Below are 22,309 nucleotides of genomic sequence, written 5' to 3'. Positions count from 1 at the left end.
CACTCAACCACGAAGCCATGCGCGATACGCCATTGGAATGCCTTGATCAACCCATACCGTTCGCCCCAGTAGTACGCCCACCTCAACACGTTGGCAGAAATAACTGCCCAACCTCAGACAAGCAGAGCAAGAGAAGCTTCCCTTCTTCCTGAATTCAAACATTAGCCGCCTCCATGAGATTACTGCCAGCTGGCGGCGTATCTGTAGTTAGGCGCAGATGAAACTGGCGACCGTGGAGGATGGTATCAGTAGGTACTACTCTCTAACATAGCTTCAAAATAACGGCTTGAGAGGCTAGTTGGTGCATCATCGTATTCAGATATGTGGCGCAAACAAAGACAAACACAGGAGAAGATCCACAACACACGCGCACACTACCAACTGTAAGAAGAACCGGAAAACACTTCCTCTTCTACACTCAGGCACGTCTCAACTTCTTCTCATCTTCCTCTTCTTTGCCAAGGGGAAAATGTCACACTCTTCCTCGCAGACCATAACCTTGTCCAAACATGGCGGTGACCAATCTCTTCTTTCTTTTCTTCTATTCTTCCTCTTCTTTACCAAGGGGATAGTGACACTTTCTTCCTCTCAGCCCAAAAAACATCGACCAAACATGACAGTCACAAATTCTATACTGTCTTGTAAATCCACACCACTGCATTGCCCAGTAACTCCTACCACACTGGACAGGTAAATATCACCACATAGTCACAAATCATACACTAAAAACACCACCACACAAATACAGCAAATACAGTAGGACATGTCCATCTACACACCATAACTTAAGTAGTCCCTATCTATTGAGAAACTTTATCTTGCCAACATCTAAGAAGCCACGAGGCCCATGTACTTAAGGGGGAAAAAATTCTGCAAACCCCCAAAAACGTAAGATGAGTCCAAGAATAACAACTTTAGGCCAAGAATAACAGCTTGAGGCCCGATAATAATCTCGTTCTTTGCATAACTCAAGAGAATTGCTCAATAAAATTAAATTCTTTTCTACGTAAACTCAACGAAGCTTCACTAATGCATCTTTCATTTTTCTTCTGTATCCAATACGCCTCTAAAATTTCGCGTGCCATCTTATCCCGACTCTTGCCTAATATGTTTAACTAAACAACGGCTCACACTTGCACTTTTGCCAGTGCAAGGCTAAATTTGACCCTTTGCCATTTTCTATGGTCTTCTCATGTTCCCTCATTCTATCATTAATACATATTGGGCAAACAGGAAGATGTATTAATGATAGAATGAGGGAACATGAGAAGACAAACATAGCTTCAGGTCGCCCGTGGCAGCTGAACAAAGGACCTTCGAATTTCACGTCCGATCCTCTACAGTCAACGCTATGGTGACGGTTGGTCATTAATTTTACTTTGAACCTATTCTTGAGAGTTTTCGCTACTGCCGCCCTTCGCTATAGCGTTGGACAATAAAATTAGGATGAATCAAAAATTATCTTGGTTTCTAATTTATTTTTTGAGCAATGCTTTCTGTTCCACTAGAAATTCAGTGCAATGTACGAAGTGTGGTATAACGATTTCACGAGCACAGTTTTTTTCTGCAGTGCCTAGGATATTTCTGCTCGACATTTGATACAAAATGCAATGCCTTAATGCATTCAGAATAAAAAGCCCGGTTGAACTGAATTATAGTAACGGTTTCTTAAGAACGATGCTTATATCTCTCTGAGGATGCTTATGTCTCTCTGAGTTTATCGTAGTGTGCGATGTATACGTAATTTTGTTTAATGTGCTGCGTCGTACACATAGTCATTAACTAGAGCAAATTGAGCCAGAAGTTGCTATGGACCCTTAAATGCGGTGATGCAAAACCTTTATTACCCCGTGGTTGTCGATTTCCGTTGGAGACATCTTTAATTTATTTTTAACTATCTCCCTCAAAAGTGCGACACCGTCTGGCGAAGCCTGCGCCGACAGCTCCTGCTGACAACGATGAGGCATTACTTTCGGCCCTTAATGTCGGGTGCCGCAGTGGACTACTGTTATCAAGAATGCGGGATCGAATCCCGGCCTCGTCGGACGCTTTTCGATAGAGGCGAAAGGTAAGGCGCCCGTGTGCTGTGCGATGTCAGTGCACGTTAAAGAACCCCAGCTGGTCGAAATTTCCGGAGTCCTCCACTACGGCGTCTCATACTCTGAGTCGCTTTGGGACGTTAAACCCTACAAACCAAACCAAACCAAACCTTAATAAGCAGCGTCTGAAAAGGCGCTAGTGTTGTTGAGCGGAACGTCGAAATATCACGCTTCAACTGCATTATCAAAGTAGCCGAAATTGCAACGCTTACAGTACCTTATGACGAAACCTTACCAAAGCAGTGATTCCCTATACTTGTCGCTAGGCCTTTTTTGTTTCCCACCGATGGCTCATAAAACGGCGCAATGAAGTTCGAGAGAAAGAGAGGGAAAGAGTAATTTATAGCTGAGAGGAAGGTGGAGAAGTCGGCCGGCGGTAAAGAGACCCTGGCCTGCTACAACACTCTGGAGAAGGGAAAATAGGAAGTTAAAGGAGAGTTAGGGTGTTTATGAAGGGTGATGATGTCCTAGCACACTGAGGTTTCACTTGTAACTCGTGAAACGCAACTTGCTGCTACTTTCCGGAGTTACCGGGTTCGAAGCCGACCTCGGCGGCTGCGTTTCGATGGAGGCGAAACGAAGTGGCGCCCGTGTGCTGCGTGATGTCAGCGCACGTTAAAGATCCCCAGGTGGTCGAAATTATTCCGTAGCCCTCCCCTACGGCTCCCTTTTCTCTCTTTCTACTTTTACTCCCACCTTCATCCCTTCCCTTACGGCGCGGTTCAGGTGTCCACAGAGTAAGTGTGACAGATACTGCGCCTTTCGTTTCCTGTGAACCAATTATATTATATATATATATGCACATGTCTTGAACGCACACTCCTTGTCAGTGAAGAAAAACCACCACAATTTCAAAGAACTGTGCACTCTCACATGCCAGCACAATCGCAAGAACATGCATCAGAAAATCTCAAAGTACCACATACACGTGTGATACTCGCCACCTTGAGGAGGACATGCGCGCTCGGTGAGCGCTGAATGTATAAGGTATATAAGGTATAGTTTCAAAAACTGAAAATACGACAATGGTCCACAATTGAGGCACGCAAACACGAAGCCATGCGCGATACGTCACTGGAATGCCAAATTAGTTCTCGCGACATTGAGGCGGTTTTCGTTGAAATCATCACGGGCAGGAAGAAGAAACCGAGTATTTTTGTCCTAAACAAACATAGCTCTCCTCAGCAGCGCGAAGGTAAGTTCAAGACATTATTCCGCAAAGCAATGAAGGCAGCCGGAGCCAACCCCCTGAAGATCCGAAGGGGGCAGGCAGTTATGGGAAGATTTTCACGAATTAAACCTCACCCCGCAAGCACACTCTGGCTGCCCGACCAGGGCGGGAAACAATGTGAGCAAGGACACAACCGAGACTTAATATTCACCAAAAACATAGAGGAGCTTAGGTGAAAGAGCACATGAGCTCAACTTCGGAAGCGATCACTACGTCATCGAAATAACGCTTAAACAGGGAGCCAAAGGAAGACGAGAAAAGATAATTAGTGCTATCGAATGGGAGAAATTCAGGCAAATTAGGGAATCCGCAGTCGTGGACGAAAATATTCAAAACATCGGCGATTGGGCGGAAACCCTCATGCTCCACGTTAAATCCGCTACGGACGATGCACCGAAAACAGTTGACAGGAAACTCCTACAGATGAGGGAAGCAAAAAGGTATGGAAAGGCGCCTCCGGTGTCAGCGATGGAACCGAAACCTAAGGCAAAAAATATCCAGGCATAATAAAAAAATGGAGGATTATGCAATTAAACTCTGCTAGCAAAACAGGAGTAACAGGAGCGACAGTTCGAAAACGCAATCAAACACAACAATAGTAAAGGCAAGGCATGCGTTCCAGGGGACTGACGCGGAACTAATAACTAAACTTGTAGACACATATGTCGGCGATACAACATCCCTCCTTCTTAGGCAATACGCGGGCCCACCGAGCGAGGCCCTCGACGCGCCCATCGCAAAACCGGAAGTTAGAGCCGAAATCCTGAGCTTAAAGACGCGATCAGCCCCCGGCCCCGATGAAATAACAAATAAAATGGTACGAAACCTAGACGACGCTTCCATCACGACACTCACCAACTACATGCAAAAAGTATGGAGTAGCGGTCGTCTTCCGCAGCAGTGGAAAACTGCAAACGTAGTGCTAATTTCAAAACCTGGCAAGCCACCGAAATATGAAAACCTCAGACCTATTTCTCTAACCTCATGCACTGGAAAGCTTATGGAAGGCGTAATCCAAACATGGCTAACTAATTTCATGGAGAAAACCGACCTGTGGCCGCACGAGATGGTCGGGTTCCGACTGTATCTGTACACGCAGGACGTGATGCTCCGATTACAACATGACATAATTGACTCGAAATCCTGAGACGCGAAGGTAATTCTAGCACTAGATCTAGCAAAAGCATTTGACAACGTAAAACACTATGCAATTCTTGCGGGTCTGCAGGAATTAGGAGTCCGCGAGAAGACATATAATTACGTAATGGATTTCCTGACAAACAGGACGTTGAAACTAGTTTCAAGAACTAGAATCCCCCACTGTCACCTGGGAAGTAAAGGAACGCCGCAAAGCTCGGTGCTCTCCCCCTTCCTCTTTAACGTTGAGATGAGAGGCCTTCCCGCCGCTCTTAAAGTCATAAAAGATCTAATGTTCAGCATTTACGCTGACGACGTTAATTTCTGGATGAACAATGGCAGCGACGGCAGCATAGAGGAACGCCTGCAGGCGCCGGAAGACACTACTATGTCCTACGCGGCCGAAAGGGGTCTTGCGTGCTCTACGCAAAAATCCGAACTTTATCTATATAACCCAAACTCAATGAGGTGCAAGGGCGGCTTTTTCTTTCTGTACGAAAAGTCCAGCAAATCAGAATCCTCGGACTTTTAATTCAAGAGGACGGGTATAACGATGGAATCATAAAAAAATCTCACTACCTACGCGACGCAAGTAAGATGGACATTTAGGAGGATTGCATTCACAGGCAGATGCCTCAAAGAGAGAAGCCTCTTGAGACTGATGCAGGCATACATAATAAGCCGAATATGCTATGCCACACCATTCCTCAACATCAGGACCAATAAAAAAGTTAAGAGACGCACTCATCAGTCGTTGCGTCAAGCTTGCGCTGGGTCTACCCATCTCCTCTTCTACGGAACGCCTGATAGAAATGGGAGTGCATAATAGCTGGGCGGAAATTGCTGAAGCGGTGAGAATCGCCCAATATGAGAGATTAATTAGGACGAGCACGAGTCGAACCATTATAGAATGGATGGATCGAAAAAGAGATAAGGGCGCAACGTCCGCGACAATGTCGCGAGAACATCATTGTCCGTCCTCTCCCCCGCAACATGTACATAGAATACCACAAAGAGAGACGGGAAAGAGAGCAGAGGCACTGGTTAAAACCGCAAAAGAATTCATAGTAAAAGAAGTTGCCTACGTAGACGCTGCAAGCGGCCGATCAGGGGCGGCAGTCGCCGCGGTAGTCGATGGTAGCGGCGCACCAGTCGTCTCCGCAACCATCCTAAGCAGAAACATAGACACGGCTGAAGAGGTCGCAATAGTGCTTGCTTCCGTTGGAACGAAAGCTAGGTTGATCTTTACCGACAGTAAAACCGCTCTCTGGAATATCGGAAAAGGCAGGGCCTCGCAAGAAGCCGTACTAATTCTAATAGCTTTAGTTAAAATCAATCGCAAAATCACCCTTTTTTGGGCCCCAGCACACATGTCCATCCCACATTTGCAAACGTATAAAGAAATAATCGAAAATTATACATTAGGAAGACGTCTGATGCCACCACCGGACCCTATCTTAAATACTAAAGAGGCCATAGCCTGGCGGCGATTACAAGTCGGAAACTTCACAAAGCCTGTCTGGTTGTTTCCCACCCAGATAGGTGAGAGAAAAAATGATAAATGTAAAGCCTGCCAAGCGAGGGGGCCCGCGACCATATACTTCGGGAATGCCTTAAGTCTCCGGGCGCTAGGGACAACATTAAAAGTAGAGAAGCCTGGGTAACCCTGGTGCGAAGTTTAGTCGCCGCTTACTAGCAAACATCCACCCGCCTGACGGCTGAGGCCGCGAATAACCAATGTATATTCATCAGTCCTTAGTTGCGGAGGTTCCAGCCCCCGTTCCTCAGGCCTGCGTGTCAGGAGCGGGAATTAGGGGGCCTCCTAAATCGATGGAAATTAGTGTGTTAATCAATCAATAAATTAAGCAACTCGTACCGTCCGCTCCAAAGCACGCCCACCTCAACACGTTTGCATGTAATGCCCCATAACAGGGGCCTTTGAGGTACAATAAATAAATAAATAAAATTAACTGCCAAACAACAGACAAGCAGGAAGCTTCCCTTTTTCCTAAACCCCGCCGGGGTGGCGCAGTGGTTATGGCGCTCGACTACTGTGCCCAAGGCCGCGGGCAGAAATCCCGGCCTCGGCGGCCGCTTTTCGCTCGAGGCGAAAGGCTAGGCGCCCGTGGCGCTGTGCGGTGTCAGTGCACGTTAAAGAACCCCAGGTGGTTCAATTTCCCGGAGTCATCCACTACGGTGTCGCTCATAGCCTGAGTCGCTTTGGGACGTTAAACCCAAAAAACCAACCAACCAACCGTCTTCCTGAATTCAAACATTAGCCGCCTCTATGGGATTACTGCCATCTGGCGGCGCACCTGTAGTGAGGCGCAGATGAAACTTGCGACCCTGGAGGATGCTATCAGTAGGTATTACGCTCTGATATAGTTTCAAGTCGCCCGTGGCAGCTGAACAGAGGACCTTCGAATTTCACATCCGGTCGTCTACAGACTAAACTATGGTGACGGTTGTTCATTATTTTTACTTTGAACCTATTTTTGAGTGTGTGCGCTAGCGTTACCCTCCAACATTGCATTGGGCAATGAATTATGATGAATCAAAAGTTATCTTGGTTCCTATTTTTTTAGCAAGGCTTTCAGTTTCGAATGAAATTTAGTGCAATGTACACAGCTCGGTGTAACGATTTTGCGTTCACAGTTTTGGTCTGTAGTGCTAAGGATATTTCTGCTCGAACCTTTATATGCAATGCACTGCCTTAATGCGTTCAGAATAAAAAGCCGGGTTGAACTGAATGTACAGCAGCGCTTTCGTAAGAACGGTGCGTCTTCCTTGGTGAGTTATATTGCAAGTTGGTTGCCTCCAATCATTTCTTGTCAGCGAGTATCAATCATGTGCAGTTCCGGGTCGTTCCGTCTTTGCGTCACTCACGCTGACACGAGACCTGTTCTCTTATGCAAAAGAGAAGGCAGTAGACGGGGTCTTTCTCTCCTTAGACCAGACGAAGGCATTTAACAGAATCGAGCACGGCTACTTGTTTGGTGTCCTCCGCTGTTTCGGTCTGCCTTCGGTATTTATCGACAGGATACGAGTTTCGTACAGCAATCTAAGTAGTGCACTTGTTCTGAAAGGGTCAGTAGCCCCTCCCTTCGCTGTAACAAGGGGAGTTCGCCAGGGTTGCCCCTTGTCGCCTGCACTTTTTGTCCTGTCATCGGATCCGCTCTTGAGGAGAGTTGCCTGTGATCCGCACATCAGGGGTTTTCCGGTGATGGGACAGGAATCGGTCATGGTATCAGCTTACGCTGACGATCTGTCCCTTTTCTTAAGCGATGGCCGCAGCGCCTTTCTTGCTTTTTTTTGACACATATTCCAATTTGTCTGGAGCGCAGTTGAACGCCAGTAAAAGCCGCGCGCTGCGATTTGGCTCTTGCGCGGAACCTTTCCCAATTTGTGTTCCATTTGTCGACGCGGCCCGTGTGCAGGGCGTCGTTTTCGATGCGACCGGCGTATCACGGCGGACGTGGCAGGAGGTGGTAGCGCGTGCCACAAGTGCGATGACGAAGGCCGCCCACTTCGCCCTTTCCGTACAGACAAAAGTCGCGGTCGTAGACTCGTACGCCTACGCGCTCTACGTTTCGCGCGTTGCGGCGTTTCCACGTCGAACGACAGGCCGCCTCTCCCACCTGGCTGGGGTGTTTGTCTGGAATGGCGGGACAGCTCTTGTCGCGCGCCGCTTCCTCCACCTATCGCAAGAAAGGGGAGGCATCGGGCTGCCATGCGTCAAAACGGTGGGCTGAGTGCTCGCGTCAAAAATGGTCGCCACGCTGCTCAGTGATCCGCTGTACCTGAAGCGCTCCCTGTTATAGTACTGGCACAGCTCTCCTGACCTTTACAGCAGACCGGCACCTGGGCCCACAGGCCGAAAGGCCTTACAAGATCTATCAAACGGAAGCAGGCTTTAAGACAGCGGTCGACAGCGATCTGCCTGACCTCAATATTTTTAAGGTGCTCGCAATGCAAGTCAGTGAGATGGTTGCCTCCTCGCGTCTAAACCACGACGACCAACTCCGCACGGCCATCAACAAGTGGCGTCGGTGGGCGCTGAGCCGTGTGCCTTCCGAAGGCCGCGATTTGGAGTGGCGCCGACGATGGGGCGTTTTACCGATGCGAGAACGCCTCGCCATATGGCATGTAGTGCCGAATGACCAATGACAAAATGCGGCCGCACTCCCACCTTCATCTCTTCTCTTACGGCGCGGCTCAGGTGTCCACAGAGCAAGTGTGACAGATACTGCGCCTTTCCCTTCCTGTGAACCAACCAACCAACCAAAACATGAGGCACGCGTTCTTTGATTGCCCAGGCGCGTTGGTCGTGTGGCGCTTAGTAAGAGGTACGGTGCAAGGTGGGGGCCCTGGCGCCAGGCCACCACGCGGATGTTTTGCGCGGCTAGTTGTCGCCTGTGCATATTTTGTGCTGTAGAAAAGGCGTTGCCTTGCTGAAGTCTGTAGACAACCAGTCAGGGCCATGTACCCAGCACTGCAGAGACTGCGTCTTCTATTGTGGAAGTATCTCTGATCAACTGGACAGAGATGGAGAGACGCGGTTTCTGCAGCCCTGGCACACCCGTTTCTTCGTCGTTCGAGACGGCAGGCTTGTTATGCCTGCTTTGCCATACTAACCCCTCCCCCCGCCCTTTGTTACGTACCCCGAATCATGAGGAAGTGTGTTAATCATCTGTCATTAAGTTTATCATTGTAATTCCTTTAAGGCTTGTGTTCTGTATGTAATAATGAATACGGGATAAATATATGTGATTGTTGCTAGTATCGCACCTTTTGTTGTCCTCCCATGTACTACGTACTACAGTTCGTGTGTGTGTGTACGTACACAAGTACCTTTGCGTGTGGAAGACAATCATTTCCCTCTACTTATCGTAGTGTGCGACGTATACGTCATTTGTTTAACGTGCTGCGTCGTATACATAGTCATAATCCAGAGCAAATTGAGCCCATGTTGTTTCAGTCCTTGATATGCAAACTTGAGAGGTCACTTTGGACCCCTAAAGTGCGGTGAGGCAAAAACCTTTATTACTCGGCGGTTGTCGATTTCCGGTGGAAACATGGTTTATTTATTCATTTTTAACTATCTCCCTCGAATGTGTGACACCCTCTGGCGAAGCCTCTGCCGACAGCTCCTGCTGACAACGATAACGCAATAAAGGTTTTCGGCATTTTGCCTTAAAAAGCAGCGTCTGAAAAGTCGCCAGAAAGTCGAAGCAATAGCGCAGTGCAGGTGCGTCTATGAAGCAGGGTTTGAGTGAGCTAGTTTTCTTGAGCGGAAAGTCAAAATATCCCGCTTCAACTGCTTCATCAAAGTAGGCGAAATTGCAACACTTACAGTACCTTATAACGAAACCTTATCAAATTATAGCCTACCCACTAGCACGGCGGACACTGCTCTGGCCGTGCGCTGCTCCCTACTCGTCGCTGGGCGTATTTTGCTTCCCACCGATTGATCATAGGAAGGGTAAGGCGCGGTAACTATCTCACTTGTTTTTGTGGACACCTCAACCGCGCCGTAAGGGAAGGGAGGAAGGTTGAAGTGAAAGAGAAAAGAGAGAAAGAGGAGTATTATTGAAGGGCTGCGGAGTAATATCGGCCACCTGGGGATCTTTAACGTGCGCTGACATTGCACAGCACTCGGAAGCCTCTTCGTTTCGCCTCCATCGAAACGCAGCCGCCGAGGTCGGGTTCGAACCCTGGTACTCCGGCACAGTAGTCGGGCGTCTTACTACTGCACCACCCCGGCGGGGCCTCCCACCGATGGCTCATGAAACGGCGCTATGAAGTTGGAGAGAAAGAGAGAGAACGAGTAATTTACAGCTAAGAGAGGAAGGTGGAGAGGTCGGCCGGCGATAAAGAGACCCTGGCCTGCTACAACGCTCTGGGGATGGGGGAATGGGAAGTTAAAGGTTTGTTAGGGTGTTAATGAAAGACGATGATGTCATAGCACAGTGAGGTTTCACTTGCAAATCGTGAAACGCAACATGTTGCACATGTCTTGAACACAAACCACTTGTCAGTGAAGAAACACAACTACAATTTCAAAGAAATTTGCACTCTCTTATGCCAGCACAATCGCAGGAACATGCACCAGAAAATCTCAACGTACCACATCACATGTGATTCTCGCCCACCTGAGGAGATCATGCATACTCGTTGAACGCAACGTGCTGCATACGCCTTGGACACTCACCACTTGTCTTTGAAGACACATGTCGTCAAACACGCGGAAGCACGCACACAAGGCACTTCAGCAGAAAATGCTCAAAGTGTACTAACACGTGTTTCAGCAAAAGCACGTATGCAGGTGTCACACGCACACGCAATTGTCACAGGCGGGAATCTAGGCCCGTTTCACTTGAAAAATCGAACCGGGCCTTCATCATGCGCCAGTTATCCGTAAATGGTCTACTCTTTGAACTGCCTTTCCCTCAATCCCATTCTCTAATAATGAAAGCAAAATATGATTATTTTCGGCTGTATTTTGGAGCGGAGGTGGAGTGCAAGCGTACCGGAGCAGTCACGTCGCAACGGAGGCTGGCCGTGAGAAGAAACTTGATAGCACTGCCGCTGTTGCTTCTATAGCAGCGACCCGATACGGCTCAGCGATCCCGAAGGATTGTTTTGACACTCGGCTTACTGAAGCGATAGCTTCAATACGCCAGGTTTCAAGCCGTAAACGTGGCTTTGCTTCAGCTGTGTCCTGTCAGTGCCAGAGAAAGATGAGGATAAACATTGAATATTTCAGGAGGTCAGGCAGACAGGAGCTTCCACGCTAGATGGCCAGGAGCCTTTGAGCTCTGGCGACCTGGGCTGCAGGCTCGATGACCCGAAATTGGATTACCGGGTCCGAGCTGAGCATAGCGGCCTCTCACTGCTCGCAGGTGGAGAGCTGCAGATCCCGCGAAGGGGGGTCTCGTGGGCTTGCCCATAGTATGTGATGTAGGTTGGCCCTCTGATTGCATTAGTTACAGTCCGGTGTGTATAATGCAGGGTATGCATGGGCGTAGGTGACTGGATGTGGGAAGGGATGCGTCTGTAATTTTCGCCAGGAGACCTCCTGTGCCTTTGTAAAAGATTTGTGTCCCGGAGGGTATGAGGTACGTGTTTGACGGAAGTGTAGTGTAATTTCTCGATGAGAAACTACGGTCCCTCGCCGACCTCATGAGGAGTTGTCCCGTCGCCCGGCTGACGAGTCCTCGAGCGAAATTGTGGGCAGCCTCATTACCAGGAAGGTAGGAATGTGGTGGTGTCCAGATTAGCTGTATTGAACAGCGAGTTGTTTGAGAGGCAAGCAGCAAATTTAGTGCTATAGGGAATATCCTGCCTTTGCTGTAATTTCGTATTGCGGTTTTCGAGTCGCAAATTATATGAAGGGCCGAGATTGAGCTTACCGCGAGGGTATTCGTAGCCTCCTCTGCTTCCTCCGGGTCGTTGGTAACGACAGAACCAGCCGTGAGTTCTTGACCCTGATAATCTTCAGTCACAATCTCGAATGGATTGCGGTCCGCGTGCTCGGCTGCATCGACATAGACCACGTCTTGATTGGACAGGTATTGCTTGTGTAGGGATTTGGCTCTTTGTACGCGCCTGTCTGAATGATATTCAGGGCGCATATTCTTCGAGAGAGGTAGGAATTTCAAGTGAGTTTACAGGCTCATTGGAAGTGACACTTTGTCCTATCTTGCTGCGGGGTAACCAACTGAGAGAGAGTCAAGGATAAAGCGTCCGGTCCATGTGTGTGTGTGCCGTTCGCATTGAGAGGTGAGGTGGGCCTCTACCAGCTTGCTGAGAGTGTTGTGGACTCCGAGGGCATTAAAGCGCTACGCGGAGGTGCTTATAGACCAACATCGATCTGTGACGTAAGCACGATGCGGTGGCGCTTCTATCGCCAGCGTGGTCTGACTGGGGGTGAAAAATAGGCTTAGCTCCCATAGGAATACATGCAAGCGAAATATTCCAAAGCAGTTTTCTAATTTCACGGGTCATCTTTGATGTTATTCGGTACAGAGAAACCATGAACGCCCTGGAATAGATCGTGGAAGTGTGAAATCTCATTACCGAGGCGAAGTATTTTTAAAACACCGCGAAACGTATCGCGGTGCGAGTTGAGAAGGCGACCCATAGAAATACAAGTAAACACAACTTACCGCAACATTTTGCTCGGCTCAGCAGCGTTGAACCCTTCTCATTTTTTGGTGAACGTCTTCTACGACACCCCGACATCATGTTGCATGACACACTACATTCTCTTGCAAGTAATGCAAGTCTGACGACTTGCGGGACCGCTCACAGCACGATAAACTGACAGCGCACAGTTGCAGACGACAATGCACCACCCACTGTCGTTAGCAGACGCTCCGGAACTGGAGGCGGCCGCGTTGGGTATTGTCGTGACGCTGGGACTAAGTCGACCCGGCCTTCACTTGGTAGCGTGCAGAGACTCGGGGTTGATGAAGGATTGAATCTTCGAAGTTGGTAAAATATATACAAGCAGGTTTAATGGCACTTTGAGAAAACTTATTTACATGATTATTTACATGAAAAAGAAGGGTATATTAACAAAATGGCAAGCGTAAAGAGTTCATAGCGAGAAGCATCTGGATGAGCCGTTTACCCAGGGCTCAGAGCCTCATTTCGTGCTCTGCAGCGTCCTTAAAACCCCCTATGTCCAGCCCCGCTCTGAAGATGCTGACAAACCAGTTCCAGGGCACGCCCCTCAGATATCGGCATCCAATCGAACACATCACTGCACTGATGATCTGATGCACTGACTGGTCCGGCATTGTTTCGTTGGGCGTGGTCACTTGTTGGCGGGAAGAGCTTGGGAACGGCGAGGAGGTACATTTCTATTCTTCAGCAAAGATCCGGTAGACTGGTTCCGGTAAGTGGATTTCCTTCTCAGAAACCCAAGTGCACGTGCGCACCACATACTGCTCCCAGCATTGTCCCTTTCCAGCAATTGCAAATCTTTCCTGCATTCCCGGGAAATCCTCTAATGGCCGTAATCACCTTGCTCCTTTCTTGTCCTGTACGTCAGCGGACGTGTCACTCTGTCGCCTCCTTTGGACAATAGGCATTCCTCACTGGATGATAGCGCTTCTCGACGGGAAGGGTGAACAATTGAACGAAAGCACTTCTGGCTATTTCCCGCAGGGGGACATTTCTTGGTATTTTTCTAGACGTTCCCTTGACAGGGCCAATTTGGCATTTGCAGGGTCTCAACATAGCAAAACAGGCTTACACAAAAGGATTCATGGAAACAGGCTCACTTAGAGCCATCTATTTATTTATTTATAATACCCTCAGGGTACAGTTGTACGTTACAGACAGCACATATCCACAGCACTTATCCATGCCCACAGGCGAACAATAGAGCGCGCAAGTGCGGATGATGCACGGTCATAACAGTATCGCCAGCTACGCTGTCGTCTGCTGCAATGCGTGAATCTCGTTCGGTTCATATTGTCGTATGACGTTTGACAACTGCTTTTTAAATGTAATTCTGTCTAGCATGTATCACTGGTGCGACAGTATTATCAAGCTCATTTACCCTATGCGGCAGCATATCAGACTAAGCAAAACTACGCGATTCACTACACCCAGCTTGCCTTTTGGCAGTGTCTGGATTCATAGCACAGGTTATTCGGGGAGTTTTAAAAGTAGACCGCCTCCGTAATGACGCACCATACTTTATCACACACTTCTTCAAAGCGCTGGTGTGACCGACCGGCCACCACTTCTGATGCTCTGTGAAATGAGAAAAATATTCCGGTTGTGCTTACATGTATTTCTACGGGTCGCCCTTCCAACTTCCACCCCCATACGTTTCGCGGTATTTTAAAAATACTTCGTCTCGTTAATGAGATTTCATACTTTCGTGATCTGTTCTAGGATGTTCATAGTTGCTTTGTACTGAATAACGACATCACAGGTGCCCTGTGAAATGAGAAAACTGCTTAGACATATTTCGGTTCCATGTATTCCTGTGGGTGCTAACCCTATTTTTCATCCCCAGTCGGCTGCGACGCCGCAAGCGCCCCCTTTGTTTGTGAACACGCTGTTGATCTATTGGGAGAGCAGTGCCAGAGAGCATAGCCGTTGTCACGGCAACCGCGGCCGCTGGGATTGGGCCTCGCCTTGCCTGGCACTTCATGTGGTTAGCGTGGCTGCGGCGGCAGTGTCGATGACGGCGCTCCGCCTGCTGCGCATATGCCTGACGCCACGACACACCGCTGGGCCGTACTCCTCATAAAAATAACACGTGTCAGCAGGTAATCAAACCTCCATCCTTTGGATCCCCAGCCGAGCGATTTACCAAACGTGCCACACCCGGGATTGTTTTGTGTTGCATGGAAGTAATTCGAGCCAGTTTTGACCAGCTCGCATCCAGCAACCTATCATACCGTACACAGCGCATCTTAATTTTTCTGTAGCGCGAATATGATAGTGGAGATGATAGGTTACTTATCGGCGCATTTCGGGCGAGGGTGTACTGAGCATCGGACAGGATTGTGTCAAACTAGAATAATTGAACTGGTTTTGGTTGCATTAGAACTAACTAGTCACTAAAGTTTACTAATTAGAAATTAGTCACGACTAAATAGTCATGCGTAATGACAATGACTAGCTATGACGGTATCACATGGCGATGTCTCGGCTTTGACGCCATGACCGGATGTGACGTCATTTGGATGTCACATCTGGTCATGTTAAATAAACAAAAGTGGCAAATGATGAAGTCACAAGGAAAAGGAGGAAGGTGTGATGTCCCATCCGGGCATAGTTAGTAAACAGAAGTGATGTCATAATGAAACCGTAAGGAAAAGCAGGAAGGTGGGAGTGAAAATAGAGAACGGTGTGGCGTTGTGGAGGGCATAAGCAATCGCTACACATTAGGTTTAAGATTAGTGAAATGACCAGCAATTTTTTATTCAAGAGAATAAAATTTAGCTCACTTTTTTAAGTTTTGCATATCGTCGGCGCGCAGGACTCGCAAATGCAGCCGACATGAATCTGCAGCTAGTGCTGTCATCGCACGGTGGTCGCGCACAGGAGCGGCCGTCCGCCCGTCGACCGGCGAAATTACCTGGCCCGGCTTGATCGGCGGCGAACGGCCGCCGCCGGCCGGCGACATGTCGGGCGGCACTTCGGAAGGTTCGCCATATCGGTCCATGTGAATCGTCTTTTAATATAATAATAATTGGTTCACAAGAAAGGAAAAGCGCAGTATCTGTCACACGTTTTGTGGACACCTGTACGGCGCCGTAAAAAAAGGTAGGAATGTCGGATTCAAAGTGGTAATAGAGGAAAGGGAAGTTGGTTAGTGGGGTTTATGAGGTTTAATGTCGCAAAGCAACGACTCGTACATCACATCCAGGCTCCAAGAGGCAGCAGATATAATCAGCAAACACGCATAGTACGTAGGTCTATGCTGTTCGCCAGAAAAATCGGAGCTCCTGGTAATGACCAGCAGTAGTGGGAAGCTAACTCCAGATATCAAAATTAAAGTCAACGGGAACGAAGTCCCGAAAGTAGATGAAATTAGAATATTAGGTATGATTATCAATCGCAGAGGTAGTAACAAAAGCCTGATTTAGAAATTAAAAGTTCAGGCGGAGCTTGTAGTCAGAGTATTTAAGAAGACGTCCAACAGAAGGAGTGGTCTCACGGAGGCTAGTAGACTCAGACTCGTAGAAGCTTTTGTCACGAGCAGAATCTGCTACGTGACTCCATTCCTAAATATCAACAAGACCGAAGAACACGAATTAAACACCATAATTAAGAGATGCACGAAGTGCGCTCTAGAACTCCTCATAACTACTTCTAACGACATTCTAGAGAAAATGGGGTTGCATAATGAGGTGAAAGAGCTAGTTGCGGCGGTCAGGCTGTCCCAGAGAGAGCGACTCGCAGGACCGGCGGCGGGTAGGCAAATCCTCGACTGGGTAAACCTACTAGCGCCCGAGGAAGGCGAAAGTGTCAGAGAAAACATAGATCGAGAAATCAGAAAGCATCTATACGTCTCGCCCATACCGCAGAACATGCACCCCGTACACGACGAGGGAAGGAGGAAAAGCAGAGCTAAGCACCTCGCTAACAAATTGGACAAACTCCCGCCGGGATCGGTCGCCTATACCGATGTGATGCAGCGATCGGGAAAGAAGGCGACGTAACCTCGGTCGCCCTATTAGACACCGGAATCGCCATAGGAATCGAAATAAACCGAGATCTATCGCCGGTAGAGGCGAAGGAGATTGCAATAGCCATTGCCATTGTACGACCAGGCGTGAAACACGTGATCAGCGATAGCAAAGCGGTGGTTAGGAATTTTAGCAAGGGTAGAGTCAGCAATCGTGCTGCAAAAATTCTGAACGAGTCGTCTCTCGCCGAAAGCGTGACCATAATCTGGACCCCAGCACACGCCGGTCTCGCCGGCAACGAGGCTGCCCACACGCTCGCCCGCTCCTCGCTACCTCGGGGTGCTGCGGACGCCTCCACAAAATCTATAACCAAAGAATGTATTGGTACCTTTAGGTATGTAACTGACAACCTGAAGAAAGACCGGAGGATAAATCCGCCCCCGGTTAGATCCCTCAAAAAAAGGAATCGTACGGCTGGAGAAAACTCCAAGCTCAAAATTTCTTTTCGCCCATGTGGAGGAGTTGGACGCGTGTGCCAGAGGGCGGAAGAGGGACGGTGCGAAAACCGAAATTTGTAAATTTTGCGGCCACGTGGCAACATTAGTACATATAATAAGGAGATGCGTTCGTGCCCCAGTGCGCAACGCGAATAAAACTAGCGGTGAATGGGAGACCACGCTAAGAAGCTCCGACGAAAAAACGCAGCGATTCGCCGTCCGCCTGGCGGCCGAGGCTGAGGACCTCTTCTCCTATACGGGGCCAGGTGTTTTCTGGCCGCGGGCGACAGACTGCCTCCCTAGACGCCTGCGTGCGGACCCGGAGGTGGCTGCCGTGCCATATTCGGCGGAAATAAATGTTCTTCCTCCTCCTCCTCAGGCTATGAGAGACGCCGTAGTGAAGGACTCCGGAAATTTCGACCGCCTGGGGTTCTTTAACGTACGCTGACATCGCACAGCACACGGACGCCTTGCTTTTCGTCCCCATCGAAAAGCTGCCGCCAAGGCCGCGATTAGATCCCAGGTCCTTGGAAAGGGTACGCTTTCGCATTTCTGCAGAGTGGGTTCAGAGGGGGGGGTCTTCGACCACTTTGGTGCCGGCTCCTGCGTTTCGCGTCGTGGGCGTTGCCATTGCCCATCCACAGCGGGAGTAGTGTGCTTTAGGAGTTTAACATTGTGAAGCTAACTTTGAAAACAACAAATTTGCACTGGCTTAGCTTGGTTAAGCCTGGTAATTGTGAAAGCAATAGCTATGACTACGCCTAGGTTCAGCTGGTGGTGTAGCTGGCTGTGGTGCTTGTAGTTATGCTTATAGTTGTGCAGTGATTCACTCTGGCCACGGCATATGGTTCAAATATTGTTTATTGCGGGGTGCTACCTGGTTATTCTATGTATAACTAGTAGCGAGGCAAGAAGTGCCGTTGCTGCAACGATATACTTGGTTGTGGGTGTGGTTAAAGCAGAATGTACAGCTGTCGATCTGGCTCCGGCTGCAACGGCATTCTTTACGCCAGCAGAAATCAAAGCATCCCTGTAGACTGCGTTGATTCCACCTGCCGCTAGGCTACCTCCTATAGTATCCAACGTCGCACCCCCGGCGATAGCTGCGTCTGCAGCCCCATAATTCTTCTTAAATTTAGGAGCATGTGGCACAAATGCAGCTTCGCCCGGCCGTAAATCAACGTTGGGCTTAACTGCAGTGTGTAAAGGGCACCAAACGTCAGTTGTTCTAAACGGTCTCACAACGCTCTGAAGGATGACGTCACGCCGGCTGTAGCGCTGCCTCACGGAGGGAGTGGGAGTTAGGCCGTGGCTGGTAGCTACCGCCTCGCGAGCCGACGGCGCGAGTTGGGGCCCCTGTTTTTGCGGCAAATGGGATGACGTCACTCCTTCTGTAGCGCCTCTCGTGGAAAGAGCGGGAGTTAGGCCGCGGTTGGTAGCTACCGTCTCGCCAGTTGACGGCGCGCGTTTGGGCCCCTGTTTTTGAGCAGCTGTGCTTGGCGGCGCGCCAAAGGTCACGGTAAAGGTCACGGTAAAGGTCACTGATAGCTACCACGCGAAGGGCTGAAAAGTGAAAGTAGTATTGCTTTCGCAATAAAAGATATTTTTTATTGCAAAAGCAGTACTGCTAGCACTTCGAGCCCTTGTCGTGTCGTGGCGCCTCCATACATGACCTTTCACGTGACCGTGCGACGTCACGCCAGACCGAGAAACGGGGCCCCAGCTCGCGGCCTCAGATGGTAGCGGTGAGTCCATACACGGCGCTGTGTCGCAGCCGAGAGAGGGCGCTCGCTTTTTGTGACGTCATGCTAGGAGGACACCGACCAAGCTGGAGAGCGGACGTGCAATCGATGGGCTTCATAATAGTGTTCTAGAAGAGGGTAGTGGGTTCAGTAGCCGGCGCGCCCCATGCATTGCGGCGAGGCGGCGAGTGCGGACGGAACTCGGATGTTAGCGGCGGCGCTGTAGTAGCGTGGGCTGGCTATTTGTGGTTAGGGTGCCTCGATACCAGTGGTGTCCATGTGCTGCCTCTCGCACGTTTGTTCACAAGTGGTTCGCGACTTTGGCTGTCTCCGTTTTTTCAGTGCATCATTTTAATTTGTTTCGCCGGCTGCCTTCTTCATTCGTGGAAAGTAGGAATGCCGAACCGTCAACGGATAAGACACTGCTTTGCTCCTGGGTGTCAAACCGGCTACAATTTTACTAAAGGAAAGCAGCCGTCGTTGTTTACCGTGCCGAAAGATGAGGAAAGACGCCGAATTTGGGAGCGAAACTTGCACCGCCAGGACAAGAAACTCGACGAAACTTGTGCTGTTTGCGAACTTCACTTTGAACCATCATGTATTCTGCGTGACTACGTCCACATTATAAATGGTGAAGAAGTTCGTATTGCACGCGGAAAGCCGGAGCTGCTGCCCGATGCCGGGCCGACGCTGCTGCCAAATGCCCCACGTTACTTGTCGAAAAAACCGACTCAGGCAAGACCACCAAGGAAGCGCATCAGCACGGACGTCATATCTTTTGAGGCCAAAAGATCTAAAGTGTGCGTTGATGAGCAATGCGACTGTTCTGGCGCAGAAACAGATGCTGGCGAAGCGGCTGCGACGACATCGGAACATGCGTCTTGTGCGAGACATGGGGAAGCGTGTATGCCTGGATATCTGCTCAATTTGAGTGTTCCGTCCGTCTACTGGAATTGACACCGTGTTCCTGATTACACAGACATCCCGTACTGCAAATTAAGAATGCATGGCAACGAAAAAATTACGTCCGAAAGGGTGGTGATGTTCTCCCAGGATGCAGAGAAGAGTACAATGGCCGTCGCATATACAGCCTTGCTTTGTGGCCGAATTGTTGAACAAGGGCACGTCACCTCTTGTGCGGAAGCAGAGAACGTTCTCCGAAGTGTTGACGCGTATGGGATCTGCAAAGGGGCCTTGCCAACTTGCAGCATGACAAGATCGGACCTATCTAAGGGCCTCGAACTACAAGTGACAGCCTGCGAGGGCATGTACTTCAGTAAGTGCTGTGCCGGGAAAGAACCATCCGAAGGTATGTTTCTCTGCTGCCTGATTGTAATTATAACTGTTCTGAAAATCATTTTTGCACCATAGTTTTTAACGTCTGAGACTGCTTCTGTCTGTCAGAACAGATCGTGTTAACAGTGCCCCATTCACTGTTCTCGGTTCTCAGGGCAAGCATGCATCTCTTGTCGATACCTGAGGAAGGCACTAATAACACGACAGTCAAGGCTGAAACGATCACTCAAGAAGAATGTCCTAAATACAGCTCAGAAGCTGCGTGCAGCAAGGAATAAAATCAAAAGACTGTCATCTGGCTCTGCTGCCCTAAAAGACCAGCTCAAGAAAATGCAGCAGGAGAATGCCTCAAAACCCGAAGAAGTGCTTCGAGCACAGATTGAAACTTTACCTCCCAAGCAACGACAATGTGTTATGCACTGTTTCTCTGCAGCAAAAAGGCCAAAAGCTAAAGGGACCGTCTATAGCAAGGATTGGATTTTGGAATGTACTCTAATGAAAATGAAGAGTGCCAAACTATATGAGCACCTTCGCAAACACAATATCATTTCTCTCCCGAGCAACAGTACACTGAAACGCTACCTGAGGCTCTTCATGAGTGGATTTGGGTTCAACCACAAAGTGCTGAACCAACTTAAGCAGAAAACAAAGAATATTAACAGCATGAACAGAAATAGTGGCCTTTTGGTCGACGAAATTAAACTATCAAAGCACCTTGCTGTAACTCCTTCGGGTCGCATAGAAGATTTTGTCGACATGGGTCAGTTCACATCTGGAGGGCAAACCGTAACGTGTGGCCATGGCATGATAGTAATGCTTGTACCGTTCACTGGAAAATGGAGCCAGATTATTGGCGTGTTTGCTACGAGTGCGAACGTCGAAGCAGAGATGCTAGCAAAAATATTAATTGTAGCAACAATTCTTGCTGAAGCCAGTGGACTATTCGTCGATTTTGTCACATGCGATGGCGCCTCATGGAATAGGCGCATGTGGAAAATATTGGGAGTTGGAGTCAAGTCAAACAAGATCACCCCAAGTTGTAGCACCCAGTGGACTCGGCTCGACATCTCCACTTCCTATCAGATTTCCCGCATTTGCTTAAGTGCCTCAGGAACACGCTTCACAAGCATCCACTGAATACACCTGATGGCATGATATGTGGCCAAATTTCATATTTATACTACAGTCGATAACTTTGCTTTCGTCTTTTGGGAGTTCCAGTGCAAAGTTACATCATGCAACCTTGTTTTCAGTGTCTATATAGTTGTGCTTCTAATTACATTAACTGAAATAAAAAGATAAAAGTTTATATTTTATATTGTTTGTATTTTGTTCCAGGTTTCTATCCAGCATTTAAGGCAAGCTTTCAAGCTGGACTGCAGCAACGTCACTTTAAAAGCGATGCCTGGCCTTACGTCCGTTCATTTTCAACCAAACGGTTTCGAAAAGTTGCGAGTGAATTTCGCTTTTCAACTCTTTGGTGAGCGTGTTTTGAATGGTCTCCAGTTTTACAAAGATAGATTGGAGGCTTCATGGGGCAGCATTGATGCTACGCCATCATTCTTTCGGTAAGCAGCTCACTAAAAATAATGTTGCTTTTATTATGCATGACTGATCAACCAAAGAACATCGCATGCAGTTGTATCTTGCATTCTCTTGCAAGTACCTGGTTTGCCTTCTCATATACCTGTTGACAGTGTGCATGTATATTGACTGTATCAAGGGGCCCCATTTATAAAAGGAGAGAACTGTGTAGTGGTAGCCTTTATCGGGAAAAAAATTACATCGCTGTACTCTTTCAGGATCATCAACTGCCTCATCAAGACGATGACGTCCCGCTTCGCAGCCGAAGCTTTACGTCCCTGCTCCAGGAAGACACAGACACTGAAAGACTTTCTTGAATTTCTTTCTTCTTGGCAATGCCATGCTAAAGGAGTCGGTGGATTCTTAAGTGATTCAACTGCAGATGGCCTTAGAGTGACAATATCCAGCACATTATCACTGTTGGATTACCTTGCCAGCCAGGGATTTAAATACATCATGACATCCAATTTGAGCCATGATCCACTGGAAAATTTATTTGGCATAATCAGGCAATCGTGCGGGTCCAACGACCACCCAACACCGACACAGTTTTTAATTGTTG

General features: G+C 48.6%; 1 pseudogene; it reads left to right on the top strand.

The window, feature by feature from the left end:
- Nucleotides 1–19,263: 19,263 nt before the first annotated feature.
- Nucleotides 19,264–21,735, top strand: LOC146194822 (uncharacterized; annotated as a pseudogene).
- The last annotated feature ends 574 nt before the right edge of the window (nucleotides 21,736–22,309 follow it).

Source organism: Amblyomma maculatum, chromosome 3 (assembly GCF_055883805.1).
Source record: "Amblyomma maculatum isolate TAMU_Amacu chromosome 3, ASM5588380v1, whole genome shotgun sequence".
NCBI classification, from domain to species: domain Eukaryota; kingdom Metazoa; phylum Arthropoda; class Arachnida; order Ixodida; family Ixodidae; genus Amblyomma; species Amblyomma maculatum.
This window is presented reverse-complemented; position numbering and strand designations above follow the sequence as displayed.